Here is a 15,407-nt window from a genome sequence, read left to right as displayed (position 1 = left end):
GAGCAGCCAATGAGCTTCCTCTGAACAGGAGCTCTAGGTCCTCTCCATGCATGGTCCTTGATTGGAGTATTGGTTTCTATAAGACCCTCTGGGCCCAGGTTTTTTGACTCTATTGTAATCCTTGTGGAGTTCCTGTCCCTCCTGTCCCCTCCAAGTGTTTCTATCTCCCTTACATTTACACAATGGAATACTACTCAGCAATTAAAAACATGGAAGTCATGAAATTTGCAGGCAAACAGTAGGAACTGGAAAAGATCATCCTGAGTGAAGTAACACAGAAGCAGAAAGACACATATGGTATATCCTCACTTATAAGTAGATATTAACCATATAATATAAGATAAACATGCTAAAATCTATAGTCCTAAAGAAGCTAAATAACAAGGAGAACCCTAGGCAAGAGGCTTAATCCTCACTCAGAAGGGCAAAGTGATAGGCATCGGAAGTAGGAGAAGACAAGGAGCAGTACTGGAACCTTCCACAGAGGACCTCTGGAAGACTACCCACCAGGGTATTGAAGAAGATACTGCAACTCATAGCCAAACTTTGGCCAGAGTGACAGTTGCTCAAAATTTATAAAAGTAGGCAGTCACTCTTTAGTTAGTGAGGTGTTTCCTGATAGAGAAGTCTGTGGTGTCTCCAGTAAAAGTAAGAGCTAGTGTTTTATCACATTGTGTCTTGTTAGGCCCTATCTTTCCTGATCTCAGAAGCCTTTGTGATCTCTCTCTCTCTCTCTCTCTCTTCTCTCTCTCTCTCTCTCCCTCTCCTTCTCTCTCTCTTTCTCCCTCCTGTGTTTGCATACATGTGCATGTGTGTGGTCACAGGTAGGTTGAGGTGTTTGTTTTACATGTGAAGGTAAGAGGTTGACCCTGGGTGTCTTCTTCAATTACATTCACTATTTGGAGATGTGTGTGACTGTGTCATACTTAATTAATTGCCTAATATTTTATCCAGCAAGGATTTGGTGCAGAGCAGCGCACCTCTCCTGTCTATAAGATTGATTCAAGGTTATAAGGAAATGCAGTCATTTGGCTTTCCCCTGCCTTGCATTTTTCTCATGAGAAAGTAACAGAAAGGAAGCATTATGGTGAACAGCAGAGCATAAGTATTTGCAGAAATCATAGTTGGAAGTTTTTTACCATTAAGAGCAAAGATCAAACCACAGCTGCAGAAACCTCAGAGAACACCAAAGTAGAGGGGGGGAAAATAACACATAGGGAACAAATATCACATGTTTTATTGCTTCCTATTTTATGTTGGACAGTTTTATACATGTATGCAATGTATTGTGAATGTGTTCACCCTCTTTCATCCTGCTCCCAACCATAAGATGCCCCCTCTTCTACTGCTCTCATTCTTTACTGTAAGACAGAAAATATATCCCAAAACACTAGAACAGAGGAGAGTATTTGGGGCTGTGAGAAGCTTTGGCTTCAGAAAGATAGCCAGCTATTACAAGCTAAACTCTCATTTAAGAGTGCTAAATGGAAAGAATGAATACAAACTAGAAATTCTGAATTCTACAAAGAGTAAAATACCATTCAAAGAAAAAAAGAGAGAGAAAAGGAAGACTCTGTTAGACAAACTAACTAAGACTTGGAAAGTTTATTCTCAGTAGATCAACAATAAAATTTACAGTTACCAATGGATGTTGCGGGGGTGGGGGTTCAGGCAAAAGGAATATGATTCTGCACAGATATTTGGTTCTGAAGCCATAAGATACAGTGACTAAGGCAGGAATTACAGGAACACATTTTAAATTCAAGTTTACAAATAAATACTGTGTATCATATCAGTAGCAAAAATGAGCAGGAGAAAAGATGAGATCATCCCATAGAGGGGAGCAGCCTTACCAGGCAACAGAGAAAGGCAATGCAGCCACTCTTGATGAGACCTGACAGAGTAGGATTAGAAGGAAGGAGAGGAAGACACCCCTATCAGTGGACTTGGGGAGGGGCATGAAAGGAGAAGGGGGAAAAAGGAGATAAGGGAGGAGTCTACAGCTGGGGTACAAATTACAATTAATTGTAATTAATAAAAAATTAATTAATTAAAAATAAATATCAAAGAAAATAAAGACCACCTTTCCTATTGCCAGCTTTTTTTTAGTTACCTGTAGTTCTCTGTGTAGTGTGGAGGCCTTGTGGGCTTATCTCTATGCAATTTGTCATGTTTGTTGTTCAGCTCACATTTTGGTGATCATATTGGTAAAAGTGTAGATATTTTCTGATGTTAGTAGGAGACACAGTCTCACAGCAAACTCCCTGATCCTCTTGCTCTTACAATCTTTCCACCTCCTCTTCCACAATGTTCTCTGAGCCTTACATACAAGGCTTTGTAGATGTATCCAAATCTGCATTTTTACTGATAGTGGTTTTCTGTAATGATCTGCATTTGCTGCAAAAAGAAGTTTCCTTGATGATGGGGTGAATGCTATAATTATCTTTGGTGTCAAGGACAAGTGATAATAGACAGTTGTTAGGGCTTACACTGGTTTAGTAAATTAGTGGTTGTAGATGCTCCTTCAATAAATATGATTTCTCCAGCCTTGACTAATTAGCTAGGTTTCCAGTACCAGGCATGCTGTCCCTCTTATTGAGTGGGGCTTAAGCCTAGTCACAGAGCAGTTGGTTGCCATCGGTGTGTGGCCCCTGTTGCACTCATACAGCAATTGCAGCACGTTTGCTGACGTTGTTTATAGGTGCATAACTGCATTGAACTGTTGGTTGTGTTCCTGCTCTGGAATCTTGCATAGCTTTGCCTTCTAGTACCATGAAACCTGTCCTCAGGGAAGGGGCATAGAATTCTGAAAACCTTAATTAACCATTTACTGACTAATTATTCTCACAATTTTCTCTAAATAATATATAGAAGAACAATTGGTTTTTTTTTTATATTTCTTAAGAGGAATCTATACACAATTTAAAGTATACATGAAGATGTGTAAAACATGCAAACTTCTCATCATTTTATACAAGACACATAAACATTCATGGGTTGGGACGTCTGTAGAAGCCACTGGAAACCAGTACACCACAGACAGCAAAGGATCACTATAACCGTTAGGTGATTTCTTACACAGAAGCAGGAGAGAAGGCAATTTAAATACACTGAAACTTAGGCATGGCTCATATTCATTTGCATAAAATTGGGTCCTAATATTAAAATACAATGAGATTTTAATGAGATGGAATGTTAGAGAGACATGACTTTTATTAAAGTCATTTTATGAGATCCTTTGTAGACAAATTGTATCAAGTGTCCATCATCCAAAAGAAAACCAGAGCTGTGTGCATCTAACTCTCAAAAGCTGCAGTAAATATAATTTCTTGTTGCACAAAGATGTCATCTGCCTCTTGTCAGGCAGTTGCTTCACAACTCAACTCATCCTTGACAAGTTGGAATTAGACTTCTCAGTTTCAGTGGGATTGGTGTGAAGCGTTATTTTGATAAAAGCTTTTGTGATACTGGGAGGAACAGAAGCAAGCATGAATCATTCTTCAATGGTACAAAGTTTCAATCCTGAAACATTTTAAAAACAAATGCATATACAAACTGAGAAAAATATTTCTTGCTGCTTTCATTGGAGGACAAAGACAAGCTTTTCTGTTAATAGTTTCTGAATATCTTACGAATAATATGTTTCTGTAAGGGCTTTATTAGTAAAAATTTTTTAATCTGAGAAGGCTTAGTCTGTTCCACTGAATTAGGCTATGTAGCAGAGGAAGCCTGTGTCCCACTGTGAATAGGAACCTTGCTTCTGCCCACCTATTCCTCCAACACCTGTCTGCATGCATCTTCATTTTCTCCATTTTCTTCCACAATTTTATTAATTTATGGTTCTCATAGATGAGACCTATAAATAGAAATTACAATCAAAACACACTGAAAGAGACTCAGATTGAGAAGGTAACATAAAGAATAAATTAATATAGCCCAAGTAAAGTTTGAGTCAGGTTGTTTTTGAGAAAATTAATTCAGGTGAATACCTTTTTCCCAGAAAAGTAAAGTTCACACTCAATCATTAATTCAGCCCAGAGTGCTCATTCAAATGGCTTTCTGGTGTTAATTTACAGCTAATTATGACTTTGTGCAAAATACTAGAAGATTGCAATAGGTAACTTAAAGTGGAAAAGCAAATATTATCAAAATACATCTCTTAGGGGTAGAGCATAAGTTTTATAATTAAAACTTTTTGGCAGAGGAATGTTTTTATTTAAATTTAGTCTTTGGAAATGAGGCAAAGACTGTGTGCTTCACAGTGAAGCATTCCTTATTTTTAAAAGAGGAGAAGCCTTTGAGATTCTTTTGGAGACATGGGTAGACTATTCCTGCACTTGAGGAAGTTTTTGTTGGGTGGGAACTTGCTGTACCTTCTCCTTGGAATGTTAACCTTGACACACTGATTTTGAAATTGAAGAAGATGATCCTGACCATCTTACCATGGTGTGACTAGGAGACATGGGCAGACTGTTAACAAAGATTGGGTGGAGAGACCATGAGTTTGGCAGAATTTTGCTTTGTGGATGGAAGCCTAGTATAAGGACGGCATTTCTTCTTAGAAAGGCACACTATTTAGGAGTGCATTTTTATGTACTCTTTATCCTGTTTTGTTACATTTTTCTATGGACAGTTCTTCATCACCTTTCCATGGAATTTGGCTGCTTCCTGCTGGTGGTGGGGAGTAAAGGAAAGCAATGTGGTGATGACAGGTTTTGACACTTGGAGTAATGTAACCATTTGTTACTTTTTTTTTTTGGTGTGTGTGGGGGAGGTGCAATGCCCTTTATTGATGGTATTCAAGAGACTAGGGCTCCCTAGGCCTTTCCAGCTATTCTGGGGGTCTGGGATGGAGATGCTCATTGTCAGGGGCTGAGTTGGGACAGGGACTCCTCAGCAGCAAAGTGCCTCTCTCTTGCTTTCATGCCTTTGCTGGGGTGGGTGGTGCCCTGCTTCTTACTCTTTGGAGGCCATGTAGGTCACGAGGTCCATCATCCTGTTGCTGTAGCCATATTCACTGTAATACCAGGAAAGGAACTTTACAAAGTTGTCATTGAGAGCAATGCCAGCCTCAGCATTAAAGGTGGAAGAGTGGGAGTGGGAGTCACTGTGGAAGTCACAGGAGACAACCTGGTCCTCAGTGTAGCCCAGGATGTCCTTTAGTGAGCCCTCAGATACCTGATTCAAAACTTTGATGTCCTCATACTTAGCAGCTTTCTTCAGTAGGCATGTCAGACATACAATAGACACATTGGGGTGGGAACACAGAAGGCTATACCAGTGAGCTTCTTCAGCTCTGGGATGACCTTGCCCATACGAGTGCTCCCACCTTGGCAGCACTAGTGGAGGCAGGCATGATGTTCTAGGCAGCCCCATGGCCATCACACTGCAGCTTTCCCGAGAAGCCATTCCCCGGGTCTTTGGGTAGCAGTGATGGCATGGACTGTGGTCATGACTCCTTCCATGATGCCAAAGTTGTCATGGATGACCTTGGCCAGAGGGGGCTAAGCAGTTGGTGGTGAAGAAAGCATTGCTGACAATCTCTTGAGTTGTCCAATTCTCATGGTTCACATCCATCACAAACATGGGACATTGGCAGAAGGGGCTGATATGAAAACCCTTTTGGCTCCAACTTTCAAATGAGTCCCTGTCTTCTCCACAGTGGAGAAGACACCACTAGACTCCACAACATACTAGGCCACAGCATCACCCATTTGATGTTAACAGGATTTCACTCCTGGAAGATGGTGATGGAGTTGCCGTTGATGACAAGCTTCCCATTCTCAGCCTTGACTGTTTTGTTGAACTTGCTGCTATGTGTAGGGTCATACTGGACCATATACTCCATGTAGTATATGGTCAAGAAGGGGTCATTGATGGCAATAATCTCCACTTTGCTAATGTTGTAGTATCCAGGCATCTAATGCAGCCAAATCCATTCACTCAGACTTTCACCATCCTGTTTAAGGGATGAGGCTGGTATTGTCTAAAAAGATGTGGCTTTTTAAGAGATGATCAGTTAAATATTAGTGACTTACTACTCTTTTGAAGATATGTTCCTGTAAGTTATGAATACATGACCTCATACTTTTAAATCCCAATTAGGTTGCAATTTATCATCATTAATGACAATGCTACTAATTTTAAACTCCACATAAAAATGAACTTAGCACCAAATGCTGAGTCAGAGCAAAGAACACCTAAGTCAATGTGTCAGTGTGTGGAGCCCAGTATTCATCTTTGGTTTCTCATTACAATTACATCCCAATGGTTTGAGAAAGGGGAGGACATGATAAAGGACATTTTAGCAAATTATCATGACCAGGCATTGAATACACATCAGGATAATATCATACAGGCATGTGTCAATTGGAACATGGCAGGTGGAACTAAGAGCATTAACATGATAAGAACATGGTATTCTTATGTCATTTATGATATTCTGTTGGTGTGCACATCTAGGTAAGGGCTGGAGAAGAGGTATAATTTACTTATTTTGGTTATTTTATTACAGAATTCTATCAGGCTTTAAAGAATAGTTAATTCCAATACTTCTCAAATTATCCATATAATAGACTCAGAAGGATTACTGCCCAGTTTGTTTTATAAAGTCATAGTTACCTAACACCTAAATCAAATAAACAACAAAGAAAGAGAATTGAAGACCATTTTCCCTTATTGTATGGATACAAAAATTCTCAATAAAATACTTAAAAACTGAATCCAAAAACACAACAAAAGTTCATATTTCATGAGTAAGTAGGCTTCACCCCAAACAGAAGATAGATCAACACATGTAAACCTGTAAGTGTAATCTACTGTGCACATAGACTAAAAGATAAAAATACACAACAGTATGTCATTAGATTCAGAAAAAGCCTTTGACAAGATCCAATACCCTTTTATGATGAAGCCTCTGAGAAATTAAGGACTCAAGAGACAAACCCTAACATAATAAAGGCAATTTACAAAAAGCTCATAGCCAACATCAGCTTAAATGGAGAGAAACTAAAAGCATTTCAACTAAAACCTGATTTTCCTGAACAGACAAGATTTTCCACTCTCTCTATACCTATTGAAAAATAGTATTTGAGATCTCAATTAGAACAATAAGACGCTGAAGGAGATCAAGGCGATACAAATAGGAAGGGAAGAAGTCAAAGTATCTTTATTTTGCAGAACAAACGTTAGTATATATAAATGACCCTAAAAAAATCTGTAAGAAACTCATGCAGCTTAGAAACATTTTCAGCAAAGTAACAGGATAAAAAATATTGCACAAAAATCAGTAGCCTTCTTATATAAAAATGGCTAACGAAATAAAAAAAGAGATCAAGGAAGCAAAATCTTTCACATTAGACTTAAAAATATATAATATCTTGGAGTAACTCTAACCAAGCTAGTGAAAGAGTGCATTATAGAAACTTTAAAACATTGAAGAAAGAAACTGAGGATGATATCAAAAGATGAAAAGATTTCCCATGCTCATAGATTGGAAGGATATTAAAACCAGCCATCTACCAAAAGCACTATACAGATTCAATGCAATACCCATCAAAATTCCAACACAGTTCTTCATGGATCTAGAAAAGACAATTTTCAGCTACACACACACCATCACCACCACTACCAACAACAACAAAATCATTGTAGTTAAAATTATCCTGAATTAAAAACAAAATGCTGGATATATCACCATCCCCAGTCTCAAATTGCACTACAGAGAAATAGTAATTTAGTAATTAATACACTGTAGTATTGGCATAAAAATAGACATGTTGAACAGTGTAATAAGATCGAAGACCGAGAAATAAGTGTATACACCTATGGACACACAATTTTTAATAAATAATCCAGAAACACATACTGGGAAAAAAGGCAACATCTTCAATCTTCAATAAACAGTGTTGGTCAAAATGGATGGCTACATGTGAAGAATGCAAATGGATCTATACTTACCACTCTGCACAAATCAACTCCAAATGGATCAAAGACTTCAATATAAGTCCACATACAATTAGCCTGATAGTAGAGAAAGCAAGGAATAGTTTTGCACTCATTGTTATAGGAAAAAAATATTTTAATATGAAAACTAATAACATAGGTAAAATAACAATAAATGGGACCTCAAGATATTTGAAAATTTCTATACAAAAAATGACACCATTATATAGACAAAGTAGCAGCCTACAGAATAAGAAAATATTTTAAGCAACTCCACATCCAATAGATAGCTATGCTGGGGTTGGTCAGGGGCTTCGAATGTATTTAATTGATAATTATTGGTCCCCAAGTTCCTGTTGCCACATAAATGAGCACCTGTCTTTGTTATGTTAGCTTTACTCTACCTAATTCAAAGTTAATGGGTTAATAAAGATGCTGAAGCCTGTGACTGGGCAGAAGGAAGGTAGACAGGGCCTTAGGTTCCCTACTTGTGGTCTCTGAATGACCACAAGGCAGGAAGAGGGAGGAGGAAAGAGATGGAGAAGAGAAAAGGAGGTGGCTATGGGCTGGCATGGACCAGGAGAACATAGCCAAGAGCAGTTTGCTCTGAGGACTGGTCTGATAGAGCAGAAACAGAACAAATGGAACATGTGCTATTTATTAGAATTTTAGCTGGGAAGCAAATAAGATAGCTTAGAGGGTTGAAATTGGCCCAGGTCTAGTGCTTTAAGGCTTATAATTATTATTAATAAGTTTGTGTGTCATTTTGAAAAAAGCTGCTTCAGAACTAACTGCTATAATAATTTTCAGCATTTAATTATTATATGTAGAGAATATTTAATTTATTTTACATAGCTATTATACAAAATTTGTAAAAAACACAAAAAATAAACAAAGAAAACAAGAGGGGAGGAGAGAGTACTACTTACCTCACAGACACAGGTGATTAAAGGTCATGGAGTCTGTTCAGACTTTCTGACATCTGAGCTTTTTGGGGGGAGGAGGGGATATGGGACAGTTTTCGGGGTTCCATCTTTCTATCCATAGCGTCTCATTTACAAACTCTACTCTCCTATCTCTGTTTATCTTCAACTTCTTAATTGAATTTGGATGCATATAGGTCCTTTAATTTAAATTTAAAAAAATTAAAAAAGAAAACACTGAATATTTGTTTATTGTATAAAAAGCAATGCCAACAGTGGACTAGGGAAGAGGGATAGGGAAGGAAGAGAGAGGGAAGGGTGGGACTGGGAGCAGATGAGAGAGGGGGCTACAACCAGGATACAAAGTAAATAAATTGTAAATTAAACAAATAAAAAATGAAAAAAGCAAAAAAAAAAAATCCCTTTGCTGTAGAGCTGTGCAGTCATTTTCTTCTTATTCCACAAAGTAACTAGTCTGTTGGAGGCAGCTCACTTCCTGGGTCGTGGCCACCAAAACGGAAAGTCAGTCTGGTTCCACGTTAATGGTTTAGAATTTTATGCTGTTTTAGAAGTTTTGTTGTTATTTTGGTTTGGTAAATTACTTCAGGAAATACATTCAGATTCATATAATTCATCCAGTTTAGAATTCACTGAATGTGTTCAAATGAAATCTGTATCCACTCCAATCCAAGAAGGTTAGAACTTCTATTACTTCACCTTCTAATACACTCCAAAAAAATTTGTTGTTTAATGAAGCAAAAGGTCTCCCAAAGTATGGTAGAGACTTAAAGACATGGGTTACTCACACAGACAGGAAATCTAAAGCTGATGGACTAAAAGGGACAAGAGAGCAATGGCAGCTGTGAAAGGATCAAGTGTCCTCCTCTTGGCACACATAAAAGCACAGACAGGTATCATGTGTGGCTACGATACATGCCCATATACGCACAGTCCCAACAGGTTCCATGTCTTGGTGTGTCAGGCAATTTTCTGATGTAGATTATTGGGTTACTGACACAATCACTCCTTGCTTCCTGCAAAAACACTGGGTAAGGCACTGCTGATGCCAACTGCCTTCTCAGAATCAGTCTCCTTTAGGTGTATGGTGCTGCTGTGAAAGAAAAATTCACTTAAATACAGAGTCACCATGTTTTAATTTTTTTTATTTATTACAATTTATTCACTTTGTATCACAGCTGTAGTCTCCTCCCTCTGCCCCTCCAGGTCCCACCCCACCCTCTCTCATATCCTCCCATGCCCCTCCCAAAGTTCACTGATAGTGGTGGTCCTCCTCCCCTTCCATCTTACCTTAGCCTATCAGGTATCATCAGGACAGGCTGCAATGTCCTCCTCTGTGGCCTGGCAAGGCTTGTCCCTCCTCAGGGGGAGGTGATCAAAGAGCCAAGCACTGAGTTTAAGTCAGAGACAGCCCCTGTTCCCCTTACTAGGAAACCCACTTGGACACTGACTGCCATGGGCTACATCTGTGCAGAAGTTCTAGGTTATATCCACGCATGGTATTTGGTTGGAGTATCAGTTTCAGAAGAGAGCCATGTGTCCAGATTTTTTGTTCTGTTGCTCTCCCTGTGGAGCTCCAGTCCTCTCCAGGTCTTTCTTTCTTTTTTTAAATTTTTTTTCATATTAATGATAGGTTATTTACTTTGTATTCCAGCCGTAGCCTCCTCCCTCATTCCCTCCCAAACCTACCCTCCCTCCCTCATCTCCTCCCTGTCTCTTTCCAAGTCCACTGCTAGGAGAGGTCTACCTCCTCTTCCATCTGACCCTAGCTTATAAGGTATCTTCATTACCGGCTGCAATGTCCTCCTCTGTGGCCTAGCAAGGCTGTTCCTCCCCTAGGGGTGGAGAAGAGGTAAAGGAACCAGTCCTTGAGTTCTTGTCAGAAATAGTTCCTGTTCCCCTTACTAGGGAACCCACTTGGATACTGAACTACCATGGGCTATATCTGAGCTGGGGTTCTAGGTTATAGCCATACATGGTCCTTCATTGGAGAAACAGTATCAGAGAGGACTCCCGTGCCCTGATATATTTTGACCTTGTGGAGCTCCTATTCTTTCCTGGTCATACTAACTCCCCCTTTTATCATATGATTTCCTGTACTCTACCAAAGGTTTGGTTATAAGTCTCAGCATCTGCTTTGATACGCTGCTGAGTAGAGTCTTTCAGAGGCCCTCTGTGGTAGCCTCCTGTCCTGTTTCTTGTTTTCTCCTACTTCCCCTGTCCATCCCATTTGTCTTTCTAAGTGAGGATTGATCATCTTATCCCGGGTCATCTTTCTTGCTTATCTTCTTTAGTTGCTCATACTTTAGTGTATTTATCTTATCTTATAGGACTATACACGTAAGTATATACCATGTGTGTCTTTCTGCTCCTGGGATACCTCACTCAGCATGATCTTTTCTAAATCCCATTATTTGCCTGCAAATTTCATGATTTCCAGGTCTTTCTATCTTCTCCTTCATTCATAAGTTTCCCTGCACTCTGTCCAATGTTTGGCTATGAGTCTCAGCCTCTGCTTCCATACTTCGATCAGTAGAGTCTTTCAGAGGCCCTCTGGGCTAGGCTCCTATCCTCTTCCCTGTTTTCTTCCTCTTCTGATATCCATCCCATTTGCCTTTCTGAATGAGGATTGATCATCTTACCCAGGGTACTTCTTGCTTAGCTTCTTTAGGTGTACAGATTTTAGCATGTTTATCCTATATTTTATGTCTAATATCCACTTATAAGTGAGTATACACCATGTGTGTCTTTCTGCCTCTGGGATACCTCACTCAAGACGATCTTTTCTAGTTCCCACCATTTGCCTGCAAATTTCGTGTTTTCCTTGTTTTTAAATGCTAAGTAGTATTCCATTTTGTAAATGTACCACACAGACAGTGTAATACTAAAAACTCATCAATGTAGCCAATATTTCTGACATCATTAAGAGCTGCAACTGACTGAAAATACCATTTTCTACTGTCAGTTTTCTTACACAGATAGCAAGTTACTCTTCCAAATTCCATACTCTTCCAAATTAGTAATTGAAAACTATTAGCAATAATTAAAATGTAACTTTGGCTAACATTTCTTATAAGCTTCTTTTACATATAATTTGTCCAATAATACAGATTTAAAATATACATTGTTTCTGCTTCATGTCACTAGTTCAGTGTTTCTGTTTAGACAAAACCTGACATTTTTAATAAGGAGATGGTATTTGGCAGTAGTCCCCTAATTTTGAAATTTATTATATAAAAAATTTGAAGGCGAGCACACACAACTATTTTACTACCTAGACATGATTTTCTCCATCAGTAATTGATGGATCAGTTATTTCAGACAGGGCTGTCAAGCACAATGTATTAAGCCATACGAATAGAGATTGAAATTAGCAGCTTTTAATTTGTTTTCTAAAAGATCTTTCACCTCTCTGATTAAGTCTTCCTTTCAACTTTTCTTTCTCAACTGTGCTTTGAGAAGCAAAATGCCACTTGGTAGGAAGCTGGGTCGGTGGTGGAGAGTCCGTCCACGGGCAACTGCACAGCTAAAGATAAAATAATTTGCTTCTGTAACATTTTAAAGGCAATGGCTCTGGAAACAGTGTACCTTAGGGAAATATATTTTGTCTTAAAAATAAATTCTTTCTAATTCAGGTTATGACTCGCTTAATAGAAATCTTTCTTTCTGTTTAGATGTAATTATGTGAATGATTATAAATAAATTTTCCAGCAATTCTACAATTGATAGATGAGATTCAATACACTAGTACAAAGGAATTGCTCTGGGCAGGAGTGTGTGCAGCTTTCCTAGGTGTATTTTTTTTTTTTTGATGAATTTGTTTCTGTTGTTGTGGGAGTTGTATTGAGGCTCCATAAATTGGCCATTATCTCTGATTGTTTTATCTAGTTATGGTGATGAATTGAACAAAGCTAAATGCAATGTCTCTGTCAGAAGCCAACTTCATGTACCAGGCAGATAATGTACAGTCCTTAGCTGGGAGGTACTCAGACATGGAGTGATAGCTCAGAAAAAATGGTAGAAATAAGATGCTAAAATACTTGATCCCTGCACTGATGCAGCCGTAGGGTAAAAAAAAAAAAAAAAATTGACGGAATCAATGCTGTTGAAAACACATCTAAGCCTGCATCATAAACACATCTGAAAAACACATTATGATGGCTCTAGCATATTCCACTTTACCTTCGTGAGACTAGTTATAAAAATTGAGATTGAAGAGGGAGTCCCAGCATAGAAAAGCCGAGGGTTAGACAGCTGCATTGCTGAATATAAAGCATTAACAAACTCTTCTGAAGTTACTTCAACTGATTCATTACATTGGAGTAAATCTACCTTTTTCATATATACGGTACTGGAAAAACTCCGTATCTACATGTACAAACATGAAACTCGCACATAAGACACAAAATTAGCAGCATCAGAAGGGGCTCAAGAGACAGAAGGATAGAAAAGGAAAGTGCACTAACTACAAAGAGAATATGCTATATGAATAATACATATTTGTCCTTATCTAACATAATGAATATGCATAAGATATGAATATACTATGACAGTTATAATGAATGCATACAATGAAAATATCATTTTATTTTTTTTAATTATTACAATTTATTCACTTTGTATCCCAACTCTAACCCATCCCTTGTTCCCTCTTAATTTATACCTCCTTCCCTCTTCTCCTCCAATGCCCCTGCCCCATTCGACTGATAGGGGAGGTCCTCCTCCCCTTCCATCTGACCATAGTCTATCAGGTGTCATCAGGACAGTCTTCATTGTCTTCCTCTGTGGCCGGATAAGGATGTCCACTGCCCTTGGGGGTAGGGGGTAATCAAATAATCAGCCACTGAGTTCATGTCAGAGACAGCCCCTGTCCCCCTTACTAGGGTACCCACTTGGACACTGAGCTGCCATGGGTTACATCTGTACAGGGGTTCTAGGTTATCTCCACACATAGATCTTAGGTGGAGTATCCGTCTCAGAAAAGACCTCTGGGCCCCGAATTTATGGTTCTGTTGCTCTCCTTGTGGAGCTCCTGTCCCTCCCAGGTCTTTCTATCTCCCCCTTCTTTCATGAGATTCCCTGTGCTCTGCCCAAAGTTTGGCTATGAGTCTCAGCATCTGCTTTGATACCCTCCTGGGTAGAGTCTTTGATACCCTGCCGGATAGGCCCTCTTGGTAGGCTTCTGTCTTGTTCCTTGTTTTTGCCCCCTTCCAATGAGTATCCCATTTTCCCTTCTGAATGAGCACTGAGTATCTTACCCTGGGTCCTCCTTATTGATTAGCTTCTTTAGGTTTACAGATTTTAGTATGATTATTTTATATTATATGTCTAATATCCACTTATAAGTGAGTATATACCAAGTGTGTCTTTCTGCTTCTGGGATACCTCACTTAGGATGATTTTTTTTTCTAGCCCCACCATTTGCCTGAAAATTTCATGATTTCCTTGTTTTTAATTGCTGAGTAGTATTCAATTGTATAAATTTACCATAATTTCTTTATCCATTCCTCAATCGAGGGGCATCTGGGCTGTTTCCAGCTTCTGGCTATTACAAATAAAGCTGCTATGAACATGGTTGAGCAAATGTCCTTGCTGTTTACTTGAGCATATTTTGGATATGCTAGGAATGGATCTTGAGGTAGTACTATACCTAAAAATACAACAGCCTAGGGACTGGGAAAGGATCTTCACCAACCCTATCTCTGCCAGAGGGCTAATATCCAGAATATATAAAGAACTCAAGAAATTAAACAGCACCAAATCTAGTAATCCATTTAAAAAAATGGGGTACAGAGGTAAACAGAGAATTCTCATTAGAAGAATATCAAATGGCAGAGAAACACTTAAAGAATGCTCAAAATTGTTAGCTATCAGAGAAATGCAAATCAAAATGACCTAAGATTTCACCTTAAATCCATCAGATTGGCTAAGATCAAAAACTCAAGTGACAACAACACATGCTGGAGAGGATGTGGAGAAAGGGGAACCCTCCTCCATTGCTGGTGGGAATGTAAATTTGTACAACCACTTCGGAAATCAATCTGGTGTTTTCTCAGACAATTAAGAAAATATCTTTTAAAGGACCTATATGTATCCAAATTAAATGAAGAAGTTGAAGATAAACAGAGAGACAGGAGAGTAGAGTTTGTAAATGAGGAGGTAGAAATAGAAGCATGGAATCCAGAGAATTGTCCCATATCCCCTTCAAAAAAAGCTCAGATGTCAGAGAGTCTGAACAGACTCCATGACCTTTAATCATCTGTGTCTGTGAGGAAAGTAATACTCCTCTCCTCCTTCCTCCTCCCCTCTCCTCCCCTCTCCTCCTCTCTCCTCCCCTCTCCTCCCCTCTCCTCCTCTCACCTCCCCTCTCCTCCCCTCTCCTTCCCTTTCCTCCCCTCCCCTCTCCTCTCTCTCCCTCCTCTCCTCTTGTCTTCTGTCTTCTTCCTTCCTTCTTCTCTTCCCTCCTTACTTCTTTCCTTGTTTTATTAATATGGCTCTTTTTTAATCTTAATCTAGTTAAAA

At 39.0% G+C, this 15,407-nt stretch overlaps 1 pseudogene; it reads right to left on the bottom strand.

Moving 5' to 3' along the window:
* Positions 1–4,956: 4,956 nt before the first annotated feature.
* Positions 4,957–5,958, bottom strand: LOC129675005 (glyceraldehyde-3-phosphate dehydrogenase-like; annotated as a pseudogene).
* Between the last annotated feature and the right edge of the window lie 9,449 nt (positions 5,959–15,407).

Source organism: Psammomys obesus, unplaced genomic scaffold, assembly GCF_907164565.1.
Source record: "Psammomys obesus unplaced genomic scaffold, mPsaObe1.curated_primary_1811, whole genome shotgun sequence".
NCBI lineage: Eukaryota > Metazoa > Chordata > Mammalia > Rodentia > Muridae > Psammomys > Psammomys obesus.
The sequence above is the reverse complement of the archived record's forward strand: the minus strand, read 5'-3'. Positions and strand labels throughout refer to the sequence as shown.